We start from the raw sequence: 19,982 nt of genomic DNA, 5'->3' as shown, positions 1-19,982 counted from the left end.
TAAAGGTAATAGGATGTGAGTTTATATGATCTCAAGTCCTCAAGGTCTAAAATGTGCTGGCAATTATAGGCTTTTAGCTTCAGCATAATAGAAATTTACTTAAGTGAAAATCCCAGATAATAATAAAAAGAAAATTAAATGTTACTCTATGTAATTAGGATATACCTGGATCTTTGTACCACAAAACTATGTGTCCTGCTTGAGCTTAGTGAGTTCTCTTTTCCTCTGTACAGAAGTCATATCCTTTTCCTTATCACCTTAGAAACAGAAGTTGTTGGTGTGATAACATGGCTCAAAGGCTTAATAATCTAGGAACAGCTTTATGAATGGAAGAGAAAAGGCACTGTCATGATGTTGATTTTTTTTTAATATTTATTTATTTTTTAAGAAAGAGTGAGAGAGGAGAGAGAGAGAGAGAATTTTTTAATATTTATTTTTTAGTTCTCGGCGGACACAACATCTTTGTTGGTATGTGGTGCTGAGGATCGAACCCCAGGCCGCACGCATGCCAGGCGAGCGCTCTACCGCTCGAGCCACATCCCCAGCCCCCATGATGTTGAATTTTATGAACATTTTCCCATAATTGTCTTTGTCTCAAAGAAAACTTTGAATTTTAGCAAAATGAATATGCTAACTTTTAAGTGTACTTTGTGCTGTCTCTTCCTGGAAGATGGGGAAGTACAACCACAAACATGAAGTGACATAATCTGTGCCTGGGTGATCAGGGGCATTTTAAGTAGTTATCATTGAAAAGTCAGAGGGAAATATAGGAAAGAAAGAAGCCATAGCAAAGTGTACAAAAGGGGAAAAGGGTAGATTTCAGAAACAGTTTACTCTAATTTACATTATCCCTCAAGAGAATTTTAGAATCATTTCATAGTTTGTGAAGATATAGAGAAGAAATTGATAACTGAGATGCTGACATTTTTTGTTTTGGGATTTTGTTTGTTTGAGCTACTCAGAAGCATTCTAACTTCTGAGTTTCAGCCTAAGCATCCCACCACAGACACATTTTTTTTTCTTTTTTTAATCTTTGAGACAAGGTCTTGCCAAGACTGGCCTCAACTTGAGATCCTCCTGCTTTAGCTTCTTGAGTCACCATCATACACGGCAAGATTCTAATGTATATTTTGGGTTTTTTGTTTGTTTGTTTTTGGTACTAGGGATTGCCAGGGATGCTTTACCACTCAGTCACATCCCCAGCCCTTTTAATATTTTTATTTTGAGACAGGGCCTCGCTAAATTGCTAAGGCTGGTGTTGAATTTATGATCCCCCTGCCTCAGCCTCTTCAGTCACTGGGATTACTGGTGTGCACCACCATGCCCAGTGAGATGTGAATGTTTTTTTTTTTTTTTTTTTTTTTTAAAGAGAGAGTGAGAGAGGCAGAGAGAGAGAGAATTTTAATATTTATTTTTTTAGTTCTCAGCAGACACAACATCTTTGTTTGTATGTGGTGCTGAGGATCGAACCCGGGCCACACGCATGCCAGGCAAGCGCGCTACTGCTTAAGTCACATCCCCCAGCCCAGATGTGAATGTTTTGACAAATAAATATGTCAAATTACTTTCCCTTTCATATATTTCAAAGACTTTTTAAATTTGTATGTAAGATCAGTGATATAGGCACTGCATTGCTGACATCAGTAAAACATGGCTGGGTCTCGTTGAATTCATGTGGTTAAAATGGAAGAAATTGGATTGGATTGTAGTTGATGTATATTAAAATGATACTTGAATAACTATACACCAAGAATCTAGAAGATTAAACAGTTTCTTGAAAAAGGAGCAGCCGGGCATGGTGGCACATGTCTAATCCCAGCGGCTCAGGAGGCTGAGGCACCAGGATCATGAGTTCAAAGCCAGCCTCAGCAAAAGCGAGGTGCTAATAAGCAACTCAGTGAGACCCTGATTCTAAATAAAATACAAAAATAGGGCTGGGGATGTGGCTCAGTGGTCAAGTGCCCCTGAGTTCAATACCCAATTAAAAAAAATTTTTTTAAAGGAACAAATTTAGAGGAATCACAATCCCTCACTTTGTTTTTGTCATACCAGGACCTATTCCTGCTGGGCAAGCACTCTGCCATTGAGCTTCCTTTTTTTTTGGTAAATAACAAGGATGGAACCCAGGGATGCTTAATCACTGAGCCACATCTCTAGCCTTTTGTATGTTTTATTATTTTTTTTTCTTATTTTTTGAGTACTGGGGATTGAGCTCAGGGGCACTCAACCACTGAACCACATCCCAGTTCTATTTTATATTTTACTTAGAGACAGGGTCTCACTGAGTTGCTTAGTGCCTCACCGTTGCTGAAGCTGGCTTTGAACTTGTGATCCTCCTGTCTGCTGGAATTACAGGTGCGGGCTGCCTAGACTTTGAAGAGGACAAATGCATATGATTCTAATTAGCCTAAAAAAAGATAGCAAGTAAGACACACCTGTGTATTTTAAGATATCACAAATTTCAAATTCACCACTTTTTTTTTGTTTGTTTTTTTTGGTGGTACTGGGGATTGAACTCGGGGTGGGGGGTTGCTCTACTACTGAGTTACATAACCAGCACTTTTTATTTTACTTTGAGACAGTATCTCACTATGTTGTTCAAGCTGGCCTTATACTTGTAATCCTCCTAGCTCCATCTCCCAAATTACCAGGATTACAGTTGTGTACCACCGCACCTGGCTACTTGTTTTTGTGATACTGAAGATTGAACCAGGGTCTTGCTCATACCAGGCAAGCATTCTACCACTAAGCTACATCTCCAGCCATTGCCATTATCTTTTAATTAAAGAACAAGCAGGGCATAGCCATGGCGATACGTGTCTAATTTCTGTGGTTAAGTGCCCCTGGATTCAATCCCCACTACCAAAAAATAAATTTAAAAAATTAAAGAAGGATACTGTCAAAATGTGTTTCTAAGAAGCAAAATGGTAAAGGGATTCAGGGCAACTCAGGTTGGGCAGTGGTGAGACCCAGGACTTTAACCCTAAAAAAGCCACACTAGCTACATTCAAATTGTTAAGAATCTGTTACTTTTTAGAGGACATAATAGGGTAGTTTAATGTATAATTCAGCAATGTGTGGGTGGGTCAAATCCTGGTTTTGCCACTTAAGCAGTTATATGAACTTAGACAATTCATATAACCTTCCTTTTCCTCCATAGTAAAATAAGGTTTATAAGGATGATGATAATGATACCAACCTCATGGGTTGCTGAGAGGATTAAATTGGTGCCTGCTATAAGTATTATATATAAAATTTAATTGAATTTAATGGTGGATAGAAATAAAAGGGTGACAGATTTAGTTTATTCTAAGGAAGAAGTTCCTAATAACTAGAACTGTTCAAATTAGGAACAATATCCCCAAAATTAGATCTTGATAGAAATGCTTAAAGAATGTCTTTTTTTTTTAAATTGCAGTATTGGGGGTCAAAACCAGGGCCTTGCATATGGTAGGCAAGTGCTTTATCACTAAGCTATATCTCCAGCCCCCCACTTTTAACTAATTCTATTTATTTATTTATTTGGTACTAAGGATTGAACTCAGGGGCACTCAGCCACATCCCCAGCCCTATTTTGTATTTAGAGACAGGGTCTCATTGAGTTGCTTAGGACCTCTCTAAGATGCTGACTGAGACTGGCTTTGAACTTGTGATCCTCCTGTCTCAGCCTCCTGAGCCGCTGGGATTACAGGTGTGGGTTGCTGAGCCCAGCTTAATACAATTTCTTTAAATAGAAGTATGTCTTAGGGGCTGGGGATGTGGCTCAAGTGGTAGCGCACTCGCCTGGCATGCGTGTGGCCCCTCAGCACTACATACAAACAAAGATGTTGTGTCCACCGAAAACTAAAAAATAAAATATTAAAATTCTCTCTCTCTCTCTCTCTCTCTCTCTTTAAAAAAAAAGTATGTCTTAGTAGTAACAGTATTTTACAAAAATGGGAGCTGATAAACAAGTTTGTTTTTCTTTTAGGAACACACAATTTCTAAATATGAAATGAGGTGGTTTTTAGAAGGAAATGAATGAGATGTAGTCTGTATTATTAGAGTTGACATCATATATTTTGCATTTGGTTCTTTTCTAGTTGTCTGCACCCAAGGAAGAAAAAACACCTGTGTCTGGAATTTATTTTGAAAATATTTTACAATTAATGTTGCAATGACTAATCAGAAAAAAAAAAAAAGGCTAAAGCAGGGTCCTGGAGATCCTTTGCTTTGCTGGGCTATAACCCTCAGTTGCTGGATAAAGGGCAAATGTGGGAGGATCCTGAGTGTGTGAAGCAATAAAGAGGACATGGGCTTGGAACAGTGGCTATCTTGAGCAATCATGGAGATATTTTAATAAACTGATTTTATTATCAGTTCTTTCAGTATACTCTATTGCAGAGAACTATCCTTTCCCCTATGTATTATCTTAGTTGAAAATTAAGGGCTGAGGATATGGCTCAAGGGGTAGCGCGCTCGCCTGGCATGCGTGCGGCCCGGGTTCGATCCTCAGCACCACATACCAACAAAGATGTTGTGTCCGCCGAGAACTAAAAAATAAATATTAAAAATTCTCTCCTCTCTCACTCTCTTTAAAAAAAAAATTAACAGTTTCTTTCTGGGCTCTCAGTTCTGTTCCATTGACTTATTTGCCTATCCTTATGACAGTACTAAATCATCTTGATTACTATAGCTTTTGTAGTCATTTTTGAAACTAGGTAGTGAATTCCTCCAACTTTGTTCTTTTTCAAAAGTGGCTGTCCTGAGCCAGGAGTGGTAGCACAGGCCTCTAGTCTCAGCTCACTGGAAGCTGAGGCAGGGGAATCCTAAATTTAAGGCCAGCCTGGTGAAATGGAGATCCTGCCTCAAAATAAAATTTTTAAAAAGGATGGGGAGTAAGGGCTGGGGCTGGGGCTCAGCAGGTAGTGCACTTGCCTGGCATATGTGAGGCACCAGGTTTGCATCCCCAGCCCTATTTTGTATTTTACTTAGAGACACGGTCTCAGAGTTGCTTAACACCTTGCTTTTACTGAGGCTGGCTTTGAAGTCGCCATCCTCCTTTCTCAGCCTGTGGTACACACAAATACTTTCTTATACTGATTTGTATGCTGGGACCATAACAAACATACAAGTTTTGGTTTTTGTGGATTCCTTATTATTTTCTACAAAGGATCATTCCATCTCTGAATAAAGGCAGTTTTATTTCTCCCAGTCTTATGTTTCTCTACCTTTATTTATTCCTACTGGCTACCCCCTCTACTACAAAGTTGAACAGAATAAGTTGAATAGAAACGGTGGGAGTCCATGTCCTTGTTATGTTCCTGATCTTTTATTTTTTTAATTTTAATTTTTTTGTTTTTTAAATTATTTTGTAGTTGTAAACAGAATGCCCCTATTTTATGTTTATTTTTATGCGGTGCCAAGGATCAAACCCAGTGCCTCACACATGCTAGGCAAGCGATCTGCCACTGAGCAGCAGCCCCAGCCCCATGTGTTGTAAAGACAACACATAAGCTAGGAACAATTGCCAACATTTAGGCTTTTTAAGAATGTAACTGGATCGCTGGTCGTGGTGGCATAACTCCTATAATCCGAGCAACTCGGGAGGCTGAGGCAAGAATCGTAAATCAAGGCCAGCCTCAGCAATTTAGCAAAGTCCTAAACAATTTAACGAGATCCTGCCTCTAAATAAATAAATAGATAAATAAATAAATAAATGGGGCTGGGAATGTGGCTCGGTGGTTGAGCCCCTCTGGGTTCAATCCCTGGTCAAAAAAAGAAAAGTGTAACTGGATCAAAGCCAGAGACCAAGTGGAACCATTGTTCCCTAAGTGTTGTGTTAACGCCTAGAATTAATAAACTTCGAATCTGAGAATGAAATCATTAGTACTATAGTTTAACCTAACAGTAGCTTAAAATAGTCACACCTTTAATAACATTATCTCAGTAAGATGTGACACTGCTTCTTCGTGGAAATAATTTTACATTCCTAAAAAATGAATTACAAAGGCGTTTTCCCCAACTACCTCAATCCAATGACCTAATCTATCAAAAAAAAAAAAAAAAGGATCGAATGAGGGAAGAACGCTATTGATTGACGTGCTTTTTCAGCCAACCTGTGGCGGAAGACGAACGCGCGCGCGAGAAAGCAAGCCGTTGTCCAATCAATACTCAGGAGGGGGCGGGGATTGTGGGAGCCGCCCGTCGCCGGGTTGGCAGACGTGAGAAGAAGCGAAGATGGCGGAGTGAGGAGCGCCTCGGCCATTCGGCCGTTTGGCCTCTGGGCCGGGGGCGTGCAGGCCCCCGGAAAGCCGACTGCGTCTGATGGACCATGTGAGGTGAGCCGAGAAGGGAGACTACGAGGGGACAAGGAGGCTGTGTCTTGCCCAGCCGTCCGGGCACCGAGTGTGCGGGAGCCTGCTGGTAACAGAGCCCTTCCAAGCTGGAATTGCCATCCTTGGCCGCCCCAGGGCAACCCACACCGCCGTCCCGGTGTGTCCCTCAGTCTACTTGTTCAAGCCTCCTCCCGGCTCCGCGCCCTTCCCTGTGCCTTGCCTTTGCCTGCCATTGTGTTTCGGTTTGTTCCTAGGGGATTTCACACATACTGGGCTTTCGTGGCAGCCGATTGTCGGCCACCGATTTTTTTTTTAAGAATTTCTTTGTTTTATTGATTTATTTTCATCTTTTGTCTCAAGACTTGGTGCCCACGCTGTTGTCTAAGGCTCCAGTGTCATTTGAGGCCTTTTGTGGCCCTGAGTTTTTTTTCTCCAGCCCGTTGACCTTGAGATTTCGTGTAACAGGTTACCCCTGGATTTTCATTAGCGTTTGTGTATCTCAGACATCCCCTTGAACCTATAGTATATCCAATCGCTTCTGCTCCTACCTCCCAAACTTTTATGATCCCGAGAAAGCAGCTTTGTCCTTGTCCTCGAAAGTCTTATAATGGCTGTATGACGCTTTTAATTTCGGCTGAAGCTAGGTCACAGTGGTATTCACTGTTGATTTCTTATCCAAAAGTAAGGGAGTGAGTTTACAGAGCTTTTTTAAACAAAGAGAAATAGTTTGGACAATGTTATTAGAAAGTAATTTGTGTAAGGTGATCAGGTTTCATAGCATCAGTACTGTCAGACATTTGTATTCTTTTCCTTTTTAACTCTGTGGGGTCTCTGTTCCTAATTTGGATCCCTGTTGGATCTCATTTAAATTCCATGCGTTTCTGCTAATGGGTTTCTGAATTGGTAAGGCCTTATTAAAACTGTGACAGGTTAGTTGAGTCGAGTTCAAATGGAAATATTAATACAAATGAATGTTTTTTATAGATTATATGCTCTTTGCTGGCCCTGGATTTAGGAGAGCTGAAAATAGCATAAAGAAGCACTTCTAATTGAGACTTTTTTGTTGCTTTTGTCCGTTTTTTCATTTCAACCAAGAGAAGGAAAAAAGAGCTGGCCAGAAGAAAATAATGTAACATTCTTACAGAGGAGAGTGTATGTACACTAAAGCAAAGGTTTTAAGTAGATGACAACTACTGGAAATATTATGCACCATTATACATTTTCCAGGAGGAACAAAGTTCGATAGTCTCATCAGGAAAAGAGGAAAGTGTTTCATAAATCTACCACTTCAAGAGTTTTGACATCTTTTGAAAGTAGGTGCCAGTGTAGTAGAGAGTAACTTTTTGCTAATTGTTTCTTCTGAATTGTTTGTAGTAGTGATTTTTTTAAATATTTATTTTTTTGTTGTAGTTGGACACAATATCTTCATTATTTAGTGTGGTCTGGAGGATCGAATCCAGGGCCTCGCACATGCTAGGCTCTGCTGCTGAGCCACAATCCCAGCCCCTGTATTAGTGAGTTTTTTATAGTAGTACATATAGCACCAGTGATGGCTATATCCTTACCTTAATGTTATTTTTATTTTGCAGAATTCTTGTCACACAGGATGAACACTTTCCTTACATTTAGGTGCTTTTTATTCATCTCAAAACAAAATTCTGAACTCAGGATGTGGCCGGTAAGTAGCAGTAGGCTAATCATTTCAAATAATATTTAAGCAGCAACAAAAGATGAATATTAAATTGACTATAAATTATTGATAGCTGAGTACTTTATTTACATATATGTATCCTTGTTTTTTAAAAAGACAGGGTCTTGCTATGTTGCCCTCCTGGCCCTAAACTCATGGGATCAAATGATTCTCCTGCCTCAGCCTCCCTAGTAGCTGGGACTACAGACTGCCACTACTGGTACATATTCTGTATTTTAACAGAAGCAATATAAAAAATTTAAAAAGGAAAAATTTGATCAGTTACCTAACCTATAATTTTTCATTGGCTATCAAAAACATAGGTTTAATTAGATGGAAGGAAATGAGCTGATTAAAAAATAAATATTACTATGCAAGTTTTAGAATGTATTCACTTAGATTACAAAGTACTGGCTATCAGAACCATGCCTTGCCCATGCTAGGCAAGCTCTCTACCACTGAGTTACTTCCCCAGCCCTAGGTTTTTTTTAATATTGATGTTTATAGCTGTACATTACCCTCTTAGTGTTACTTTCACTATATACATAAATTTTGTTTTTGCTTTTATATATGGGAGCTTGCATCCAGAAGCACTTTACCGATGAACCACATCCCCCAGCCTTCTGTATTTTGAGACAGGGTTTGCTAAGTTGCTTAGGACCTCAATAAGTTTCTGAGGCTGGTCTTGACCTTGTGATCTTCCTGCCTTAGCCTCCCAAGTTGCTGGGATTATAGGTGTCTGTAAATATGCTCAGCTCTGAAAATTTTTAGTATTTTTTTTCTCATTTATCTCAAGATATTTTCTAATTTCTCTTCTGATTTTTTTCTTTCACCCATTGATTATTTAGATAGAGTTTACTTTCCATTGGCTCACTGATTTTAAATTCTGAGAATTTAAGGTTCCCAGGACAAAGCCAGTTAAATTCTTTATCATACAATAGAGTGTCCCTAATACATTGTCAGAGGAGACAATAGAAAGTTTTGAATACCAAGAGACAAGTCACTTGGAACTATTTTAGAGGCAGGCTTTATTTTATTTGTTTCTTTTTATGTGGGGCTGAGGATTGAACCTGGGCCTCACACATGCTAGGCAAGCAAGCGCTCTGCCACTGAGTTACAGCCCCAGCCCCGTAGTGAGGTTTTTTAATAACAAAGTTACTCATCTTATCAATAGCACCAAGCAAGTGACTTCAGAGACCCAAAAGTGTCTAGCAAAACACTAGCTTTATAGGGAATTTACTTGTACATTTTGTGCATCAAAGTATATAGTTCTGGTTTCCTTGCCTATATCTGGAACTTGTGTCTTTTTACATTTTTATCTATGTTGGCGAGGTATATTTAATGAGTTGATAACAGAACTGCCTAATGGCTGAGTTAGCCTAAATTTCTGTAATGAAACAGCCTTGCTGCCCATAGGTTCTTTTTTTTTAATATATTTTTAGTTGTAGATGGACACTACGTTTATTTTATTTATTTATGTGGTGCTGAGGATTGAACCCGGTGCCTCACACGTAGAGGCAAGTGCCCTACCACTGAGCTACGACCCTAGCCCTGTCCATAGTCTTTTTTTTTTTTTTAATCTTTATTTTATTTATTTTTTATGTGGTACTGAGGATTGAACCCAGGGCCCCTGTACATGCTAAGCAAGCACACTACTGCTGAACCACAATCCCAACCCCTGTCTATAGAGTCTTAAGGTTGTGAATCTTCTGTCCTCTTCACTTCGTTGCTGCTTTTGCAACAAATGCAAATTTTTTTCTCTTCCTTCTGATTTGCTGCTGAATTAATTTACATTTTTCTTTCTTAGGCTTTCAATCAGAACTTTGTCTTAAATCTTCAGAAGAGGCTATTCAGGTTTAAAGATTTTTTTTTTAAGAGGTGTGTCAGGGATTGAACACAGGGGCTCTTAACATTGAGCTACATCCCCAGCCCTTTTTATTTTTTATTTTGAGACAAGGTTTTGCTGAGTTGCTTAGGGCCTTGCTTAAGTAACTGAGGCTGGCCTCAAGTTTGTGATCCTTCTGCCTTAGCTTTACATGTAGCTAGGATTACATGGGTGTGTCACCATGCCCAGCTATTTTTTATTTGGTGCTAAGGACTAAACCCAGGGTCTCACACATGCTAGGCGAGCACTCTACTGCTGAGCCACAATCTCAGCCCCTGGTTTTTTTTGTTTGTTTGGTAAGTGGATCTTTATTTATTCATTTATATGTGGTGCTGAGGATTGAACCCAGGGCCTCACACATGCCAGACAAGTGCTGTACCACTGAGCCACAACCCCAGCCTCTGTTGTTTTTATTTTTAAAAATACATGAAAATAGGGCTGGGGCTATAGCTCAGTGGTCGAGCACCTGCCTTGCACGTGTGAGGTGCTGGGTTCGATCCTCAGTACCACGTAAAAAATGAATAAATAAAGATATTGTATCCATCTACAACTAAATAAATGTTTTTTAAAAAACACATGAAACAGACTAAAAACAGTGTACTAGATAACTAGTTAGCCAGTAGCTTTAGACCATTTTTGTAAACTGAAATAATTTAAGGTTTTGTTATATATGATTTGTTTATGTCATACGTAGCAAAACTTATTATTCTAACTATTTTAAGTATATAATTTATTGATATTAAGTATGTCCCATATTATCCTATAACTGGTATCTATTTCTGAAATTTTTATATCATCTCAAATTCTACCAATTAATCAATAACTCCTCACCTGTTCTACCCACTCAAACCCAAATCATCCCTATTCTTTCTATCCCTATGAATTTGCTTACTTAGGTATCTCATATGAGTGGAATTGTATGGTACTTATGATTTTGTGTTTGAATTATTTTTGTAAATTTAACAGTTCAGCAGCAATGAACTGGATTTATTTTTTACATGCTTGCATTTGGTGACCAAATATTATATATTGTCTTTTTTATCATTTATTTATTTTTTTAGTTGTAGGTAGACACAATACCTTTGCTTTATTTTTATGTGGTGCTGAAGATCAAACCCAGTGCCTCATGCATGCTAGGCAAATGTTCTACCTTTGAGCCACAACTCCAGCCCTGTATATTGTCTTATGATTATATTTTTACAAAAAAAAATTTTTGTTTATTTTATTTTTAATGTGGTACTGAGGACCTAACCTAGTGCCACATCATGCAAGGCAGGTGCTGTACCACTGAGCTACAGCCCCAGACCCTTACTGTTGTTCTTATACAGCTGAAAGTAAGATGAGCCAGCCTTAGTAACTTAGTGAGGCCTTGAGCAATTTAGTGAGACCCCTGTCTCAAAATAGAAAATAAAAAGGGCTGGGGATGTAATTAAGTACCTCTTGATTCAATCCCCAGTTTTAAAAAAAAGACAATATTGAATTTGGTGTTATGATTGGACATTTTCTTATAAAGTATAATCCAAAGTATTTGTTTCTTTATGTATGTTTTAAATATTGTTTTAAAAAGTAAGCTCATGTAGAAGATGTACCTGTCCTAATCTTTCTATTTTTAATTTTGTATTTCTAGGTATTTCTAAGTTGTCTTCTAGAGCGGGTAGTCCTGCTTCTTTTATCCAGCCACTTTCCCTACTGAAATATGGATACCTTTCTACACATTACCTCCATGGTTTGGATTGGAAAAGATTGCTTTTCTTTTGTTCCACCTTTCAAATTCAACACAGAAAGAAGCCCTTAGGGTGCAGTTATCCTGCTGACTTTTCCCGGAAGAAAAAAAGCAATTGATGGGTCTTCTGCAATTTGCTTAATTATCAAAAAATTATTTTGCAAGCTGAAGGCTGACGTTTAACTTGAAACAGGTGCTTAGGTCGTGGTATTTGTGAATTCTTAGCCTTTTGCTCCAAACAAGAAGACTAATAAATGGCAAGTATGGATGACTTCAGGTTTTTTTAAAAATGTCTTCCAGTTTCGGCCACTATTATGATAAGCACATTTGAGACTGCAGCAGTAAATTCCAAATATTTGTTGTAATTTGAAAAGAAAAAGATGTTAAAAAGTTACATATATATCTGTATCCTGGTTCATCTTATGACAGATTTACTGGATAGAAATGAAGGTCCAGTTTTGCAGTTAACCCTTTGGTGTGATAAAGAAGCATAAAGACAAGATATCAAGATTGATTTCATATGTGATACCTAAAGAGATTCTGTACAAGTACATATTTTTACATGTGTAAATCCACATTTTTGGATGAAAGGAGGGGTTTTTCTCCTGGAGACAGAACCTGTTATTTACTTTTTAAAGTCTTGGAACATTTGCTCTTTTTAAATTTTTTCATTCTTCTACAGAAGGACCAGATTGTGTAGCAGCTAAGTGAGTGCATGCTTACATTTAGTTAAAAGAATGGTAAAAGCGAACAACCCAGTTTGAGTCCATGATGGAACCCTGTTCACCTTCCTAAGATGAGAGGCTGCTGTATAACAGTTTTATTCATCCTGTTTTGTGGAGTCATATAGCACAGTAGAGTTAGTTTTCTGTGTGGCCAAAACTGGAAGAAAAGTAGCACGAGTAGTTTTTTAGATAAGAAGGTGAGATGGACCCTATAGTATGACCTGCTTTCAACTTTGGACATAGAAGAGAAGAAAAAGATAATGAGAAGTTTCCATATAACTCCTTTTTCCTAAGAAAAAGAAAAATGTCTTATGTAGCACCATTTGACTTTTTTGGAATTTTACATTACATAGTTCCATTTTTTATAAAGTCACAAGTAACTCTTTTCTCAACCCAGATGGGTACTTGCATTTATTTTTCTAGGTGGTAGGTGTAATGTTAAACTGAAAAGGCTGGGACTCAGGTAAATTTCCCCAGTTGGAATTGGACTTTCTCATTACCGAGTGGGTCTATCTCAGAACCAATGTTGTCAATCCACTGGTTGTTTCATTGTAGATTTAGAAGAAATTCAGGATCTGAAAAAAAAAAAAAAAACCTCAAATAAGAAAAATAGTTCCACTAAGAAATGTGGATTTTGTGTTTTGTTCATTATAGATTGAGAAGAAATTCAGGGTTTGGGGAAAAGAAAAAAAAACAAGAAATATGGAACTTCCTTTTTTCCCCTTTAACAGTTATATGATGAAGACTAGAGTGGAAAACTGTTCTTGCTTTCAAACAAACAGGAGCATTGTATGATGTCAAGCCTTTCATAAGAAGCATGGACACTTTATTAATGATTCTTAGTAGAGAAAGAATTTGAAACTTACTAGATGAAATTAAGAACAGGTAGTATAATTAGATCATCTTTGTTTTCTGGAATGGTTGCTGAGGGCCATGGGTGCGATGATGTTGGAAACAGGGCAGATTTACCAAAAATTGAGAGAGATAGAAATTGCCAAAAATGGGAAATGTTGAGCATTGTTATGATTAGATTGGTTAACTAATTTGATTTAGAATAAAAAAGCTTTTTCACAAAATACATAGTGTAGATAAAATATATATAGTTTTTTAAAAATTTCTTTTAATGTAGAGCATTTACTGAGAGATAAGAGAAATAACTTTGGTTAAAGGTAACTTAGATTTTTCTTTAAATAACCCCTTATGCCGTTTCTTGATATTTTCCTTTATTATTTTGGACTTGTTAAAGACTGAAAGCCTACATACATATATCCCACTGTTATGTTGGGAATGTCTTCATGGAGAATTTGTACCTTCTAGATGTCATATCCATCTCCCCCATGTCTTCTTGGCAACTTTTTGGGTAGGGTCATGGGGCAAGGGAATAAGCACCAGTGGAACAACTCTGATTCATTTGTTTGATCAGGTATCAGACCTGCCTCCTTCAGCATTTTTTCAACTTATAGCTGAGAACCAGTGTTAATGATATCTTTCAAAAGAAATGTTTCCACATCTTACATGATTGACATTAGATGACGTTTAACAACATGGGCATATTCCAGTTGTAGTTGCCCAGTATTTACTTAATACATTTGCATTTTTCTCTGGTCTATCTTGGTCCCTTTCTTGATGGCAAAAACTTAATTTTAGAAGTGCTTCAATCTGCATTTGTGCTTCCTTTGCTTTGCTCATCCATGTTAGCTGGCAGTTTATCCTTTGAAAAGTCAAACAAAAACGGGATATGTGCAATAGAAATATATATATGTATATTTTAATACTTGTGGACAAATGTTACAAGTTGTTTAAGAACAACAAAATCACCAATGTCTTCCATTTTGAGATGTGTATAGTTTTGTAAGCATTAGTGCTTGGTAGCATATTATAGTGCCATGTTAGGGGTTAGTGCATGATCCTAGTAATAATTTTAAACTTCAGGATGAGTTATTGATAATAACCAATAGTGTAAAAAGAGTTGAAACCTAAGACTTTTTTTTTTCTTCCCATAAATACCTGAATCTGTGATATTCTCCCTGGGGAAAGGAGATTAAGGACAAAAACAATTGTTTATGAATTGAAATGTGGGTTCACCATTAGAAACATCGTATTTGAGGATATAAATGCTTTCCATGAGCTGGCTAGAAACAGCTAGCCTTGTATCTCACAAAACCTCAAGTCAAAATGAGGCCCCATTTTTCATGATTCTTTGTTGCTGTTAATTTGAGGTGAATTTGTTCTTATACTGTTTTCATATTATGTCTTGGGTTCATTCTTACTCCTTTTGCATCTACAAATAGTTTTACATTCTGCATGTCCTACTAAGATGCTGTAATTGCTTCATTGAGTGCTTATATAATCTGCAGACTATTTACTAATCCTGTCAGCAGCATGTGTGTTAATGCAAGAATAATATCAATGGTTTGGGAGTGTCCTAGATTGTTTCAGCCTCTTCTATTTCTGAATCTGCTAAATTGTGTACTGATGGGATTCCAGACCTGTTCGTGAACATTGGAAACATAGTTAAATGGAGCTTACCTACATTGCCATATAATAATAAGTGGACTCTTGCCCTTGGTTACAGTAAGCCACAGATAACTTTCCCTTTTTTCTGTTTTCCCTTGTAGAAATAAAACAGTCATTTTTGTTTTGAAAGCAAAAGATAGAAATTCCTACCTCTAATCGTCGTCTTGAGAACTGGGAATTGCTAGTTTTCTGAAGTGTTTTTCAAATCTCAGTACTAAGAGTCCACGATTTATTAGCACAGATTCTACATTAGAAAGCTAGGAAATGCAAAACTGTTCTAATGTGGTGCATCCTCATGAACAAGCAATCTATAAGTAGATTTTAGTAGTAAATCTCTGGAGGACCCAGGTTTAGATCCCTATAGTGTACTTAAAGTTTTGTGCCTGGGAAGATCCATTTCTGAAAAGAATTTAAAATTTAAAACTCTGAAAAAGGTAATGAATATAAAACAGCACAGTGTATAGGAAAGGAAATTTCTGTTGCAAAAATTTTTAAAAAGCCATAAAATGAACTAATAATTTTCAAGAGGTAGACTTTTAGCAGCAATAACGGTTTTGCATGTATAAAACACTGCATTTGCTGTACAGTAGACTAAGTGGTTACTACTTGAGTTTGTGGGGCTCTGTGATCAACAGAGTTAACAAAATGAAAAAGATGATCTAGGTACAGATCATATAAAAGGTACTTTCTTTTAATTAAAACAGTGAATGTATGACTATATCTGTATGAGAAATAACTTTTGTGTATGTTTCAAGGTTAAAGACCCTATTTGTTTCTTAAAGCAGAGGGTTGGAGTTATTGAAGTGAAATCCTTCTAGTGTTTAATATGGAAACAAATGCACTCTACAGCCCTAGTGAAGTCAAGGTGGGGTTTTTGCTTTGGTTTTTCCATGTTACAATAGGTATATACTGTATAGAATGGTATTCTCTTCTGCTTTGTCACCTTTCTCTTGGCTTCCTGGATACATTTTTTAAAGAGGAAAAGTGTGTGTGTGTGTGTGTGTGTGTGTGTGTGTGTGTGTGTGTGTGTGTGTGTGTCTGAGAGAGAGAGAGAGAGATTAGAGTTAAAAAAAAATTTTAAAAGCCAAGAACTTGTTTAGCTTGCTTTTCCTCATGTTTATGATTAAGGAAGTTATGATTTAAAGGTAAGAAGCAGGAGGACTGGGGAATAGCCAAAGACTATTGGTTTTGTGATACCTTGTTTAATGCAGTTGTGACAATGCCTGTGGCCTTTGACTACTTATTTTAAGGAGAACCTAGCAAACTACTTTCCTGATCTGAGGAATTGCACAGCTCACTTCAGGATGTAACAGTGAAACTAGGGTGACTTCTTACTTACTTTACCTCATGTCCAAGCTTGGCCATTTAGCACCTTGAAGGTCCCTGAAAAGGTCTGTATACCTTTGTTTTCCTGGGGCAGGGGGACTAAAAGATAAGCATTATAGATTTCGGAATCACTTGAATCTTTAATTCTTATATGGCAACTCCAATGGACAAGGAAGGGCTATATTGATTGTAGCTTCTCTTTAAATGTCCTATACTGTCAGTCCATGTTAGACATTGGAACAGTCAAGCAATATTCAGACATCTGCATGATCATGAGGACATAGCTACTAATTACATTGATGTCAACACTTCACTTATTTCAAACAACCATGTTGTTAATAGTTCTAACTGCTAAAGTATGCTACAAGTTTTTGTAGTCTGAAAGTATGTGGTTAAATGCTTTTCAAAGTTATTGTAGTCTCATGTTTACTCTTTATGTACCTGTCATATGCAAAATATGAAGAGACCCTTGGCCTTCAGGAGTTTACATTCTCATGGTGCTGTTGGTGCAAGCAAATTGCTTCTAGTTTTTTCAGAACATTGCTTGGCTATTAATTATACAATTTGGAAGAATCCCTTGGCTAATGGTTTTAAAAAGCAGAGGGCTATGCTTTTCAGGGCACTGATGCTTGAGTTTACATTGTATTAGCTCTGCTCTTCAACTACTTTTCCCCAGGGAGCTGTACAGGTAATGCTCATTAATGTGAATCAGAAAAGAAACTATTCTGCCCAAGAGCTTCTTCATCATCCCATGTATTACATATGTTTTTCTATGATATGGCTGTCAATAAATGGCCAAGAAAACTTACTGCTACATAAGACTGTGCATCTCTTAATTCTCTTTATCTAAGGGTTTTACATGGTTCTTTATCCAAAAGGGCCAGGATTTACATATAAGCCTTTTATAACTGAAGTGGTCCTAATTTTAAACTTTTTGTGTATGCTTATACTTCTTTTTTGAAGTAGCATTGTGAAGATGTGGAGCACCTGCTTGCATTTCTAAGCAATTAATATTAACTCAAATTTTCAGTTGAAATTTTGCATGTCTCCTTGTTATTTTCCATAATTCTTCTGAATCAAGGGTTTTACTCTGCATGTTTATTAAAGCTGGGTCTGATTGAAAGTATAAGCAATAGTGGTGGGTCCATACTGATTTTATAATACTAATATTCTAATGCATGATTGAAATTTTTCAGTGTTATGTGGTTATTATTAGTAATTTTATATATGCATTTAATAATGAAGCAATAGATACTTAAACCAATAGCTTGAATTTATTGAATTATTAGTTTTAATTTTCTAATTAAAATTATCTTACTTCCATTCAAAATGGAAAGTCAAAGATAAACAGGGGCACCCACAAAACATTCAAACTGTTAGGATTAGGGCATAACATTGCTTACCCTAACCTCTTTTCTAGTCCCAATAGACCCCTCCGCAAGCATGTTTGAAAACAAGACACAAACTAAGCATGTTGAATGAGCTGCAGTGGCTATAATAATCAGAAAGGTGCAGAGTTTCAGAAAGGATAGCAACATAGGGAATTAGTGTGCAGTCTGTAAAGGTATGGGGTTTGTCTGATAAGGTTTATGTAGACTTGTTTGGGGTTTCTTAAAACTAGTTATTGAGCCAAGCATGGTGGCATGCCCCTGTAATCCCGGCAGCTCAGGAGGCTGAGGTAGGAGGATCACAAATTCAATTTCAGACTCAACAATTTGACTAGACCCTATCAAAAAAATAAAAAGGGCTGCGGATGTGGTAAAGTGCCTCCAGGTTCAATCTCCAGTATTCACCCCTCCTGGGAGGGGAGAAAAACTAGTATCTTGAGCCAAGTGTTGTGGCACATACCTGACTTCCAACTACTTAGGAGACTAAGGGGAGGAAATTACTTGAGCTCGGGATTTTGAGGCGCACATGGGCTGGGCACCATAGTGAAATCACATCACAAAAAGTAATATACGCATATTTTAGATGTTTTAAGCAACTGTTCTGGATGATACTGATCAGCTATAAGGGATCCTGCAAGGGAGACTTCATTTATAAAGTTATGAAATTGCTGATACATAGTTTCATTCTTGTTACTGTATTCAAAACTTTTTTATTATTAATAACCAGAGTTTTATGCCTGATTTGGTGAGACTGCAGTTTCTTCCCTAAGAATTTTTAATCCCAGGTACACAGGTGAAAACTTTTTAAAAAATTATAACCGTGACATTGATTTTATGAAAAAACATCAGCTTATCGTGGTAGCACAAGGGCTGGGGGTGTAGCACAGTGGTGGAGTGCTTTCCTAACACGCAAGGCCCTGGGTTGCAAAAGAAAACAAGAACCTAGAAGTAGTAGTACAAATGTAATTCATAATATTGAAAGAAGCCTAAATAGAGAATTCAGGATAAGACTACATGATTTTCACTGGGCTCTTCCAGGTTTCATGTTCTATGATTGAAATCAACTTCGTATTTGCTTCAGGACTTTGCTACATATATCTTTGGGATGTATTAAATGGAATGGTGATTTCAGTGGTTCAGAATTTATTTAGGTTTGTCATTAAGATGTTTGCTTTCTACAGAAATATAGAAAGTGAGGTGTATCCCGTATGTAAATGTTCTTTGCCACTTACTGATAACATGTCTGCCAATCAATGAAGATTTAAGGTCTAGACTCTCCCTGTTATTCACTAAGCATATTTAGATTATTTGGAAAATGAAAATTCAAACGAAATTTCTCCAGAAACTAAATTTTACTCATTTAAAAGAATTGATGATTATGATTTTCAAAATGTTTTTCTCCTATGATATGGCGTGTCATCAATTAAAATACATTTTAGGGTTGGTGTGTAGCTCAATAGTAGATCATCTGGCTAGTATGCCTGAGTACCTGGGTCCAATCCCCAGAATCTCAAAAAAAATTTTTTTTTCTTTATCCCAAGGGTCAGGAAAATATTCTGGCAGTGATCTCAATCTTTAAAACAGTTCAGTCTTGGCATTTATTTTAAAACCACATACTCATCTTCATAATAAAATGTTCAGGATATTAGTGTATATTACCAATAATTTATTTACTGTCCCCTAAGTACAGGACTTGACCACTATATTTATGTGCTATTTTACATATTCCATTGTACCACTGGTCTATAAGATGTTAAAAGAATTTTATTGAATATGTTTGAAGTATTACAAAAGGCAGCTTGCTTTTTAATCTATGCATCTTTGGGAGTTTTGAAGAAGATATTTATTCCTTGATGTAAAAAGGAACTGTTTTAAGAGCTGGAAACTCTGCACCTGTGTATATGTATATTTTTAGCAATAAAGCAGCATGGGCTGAGAATGCACTGACATTTCATTGTGTTATCTGTTATTTGAAAGAGTAATTTTCATTTAATGCTATCAATTGTGACGATAAAAGCAGCCTTTCCTAGGCCTATGCTGACATTGGCTTTTGGTGTCAAAGGACATAGGATCTGGGTTTCTTGACGCTTTGTGGCACTAATTGTGACAGTTTCTGGTACATGTTGTCCGGTAGAACAGATAGCCATCAGGAGAAATATCATTTTTGAACTTAAACAGTTCCAGCTTTACCTTCAGGGTCAACATTGTTACATCTATGAACAAACAAATGCTTAGTTCTGGTCAGCAGTCAGTATAATAAATGATAAAACTATTCCAGAAGCTGGGCATGTTTGGTGCATGCCTGTAATCCCAGCGACACATGAGGCTGAGACAGGAAGATTGCAAGTTTGAGGTCAAACTTGGCAATTTACTAAGGACCTAAGCAACTTAGCAAGACCTTGTCTCAAAAA

General features: G+C 37.2%; 1 long non-coding RNA gene across 1 annotated transcript; it reads left to right on the top strand.

Annotated features, from left to right (window-relative positions):
- The first annotated feature begins 6,161 nt into the window (after nt 1-6,161).
- LOC120886357 (uncharacterized) lies at nt 6,162-19,520 on the top strand. The gene is made up of 3 exons (XR_005729329.2): nt 6,162-6,320; nt 7,907-7,995; nt 11,520-19,520. It is a non-coding gene; the product is annotated as an uncharacterized LOC120886357 (long non-coding RNA).
- Nucleotides 19,521-19,982: the final 462 nt, after the last annotated feature.

Source organism: Ictidomys tridecemlineatus, chromosome 5 (genome assembly GCF_052094955.1).
Source record: "Ictidomys tridecemlineatus isolate mIctTri1 chromosome 5, mIctTri1.hap1, whole genome shotgun sequence".
Lineage (NCBI taxonomy): Eukaryota > Metazoa > Chordata > Mammalia > Rodentia > Sciuridae > Ictidomys > Ictidomys tridecemlineatus.
Note: the sequence above shows the minus strand (reverse complement) of the source record. Positions and strands in the feature narration are given on the sequence as shown.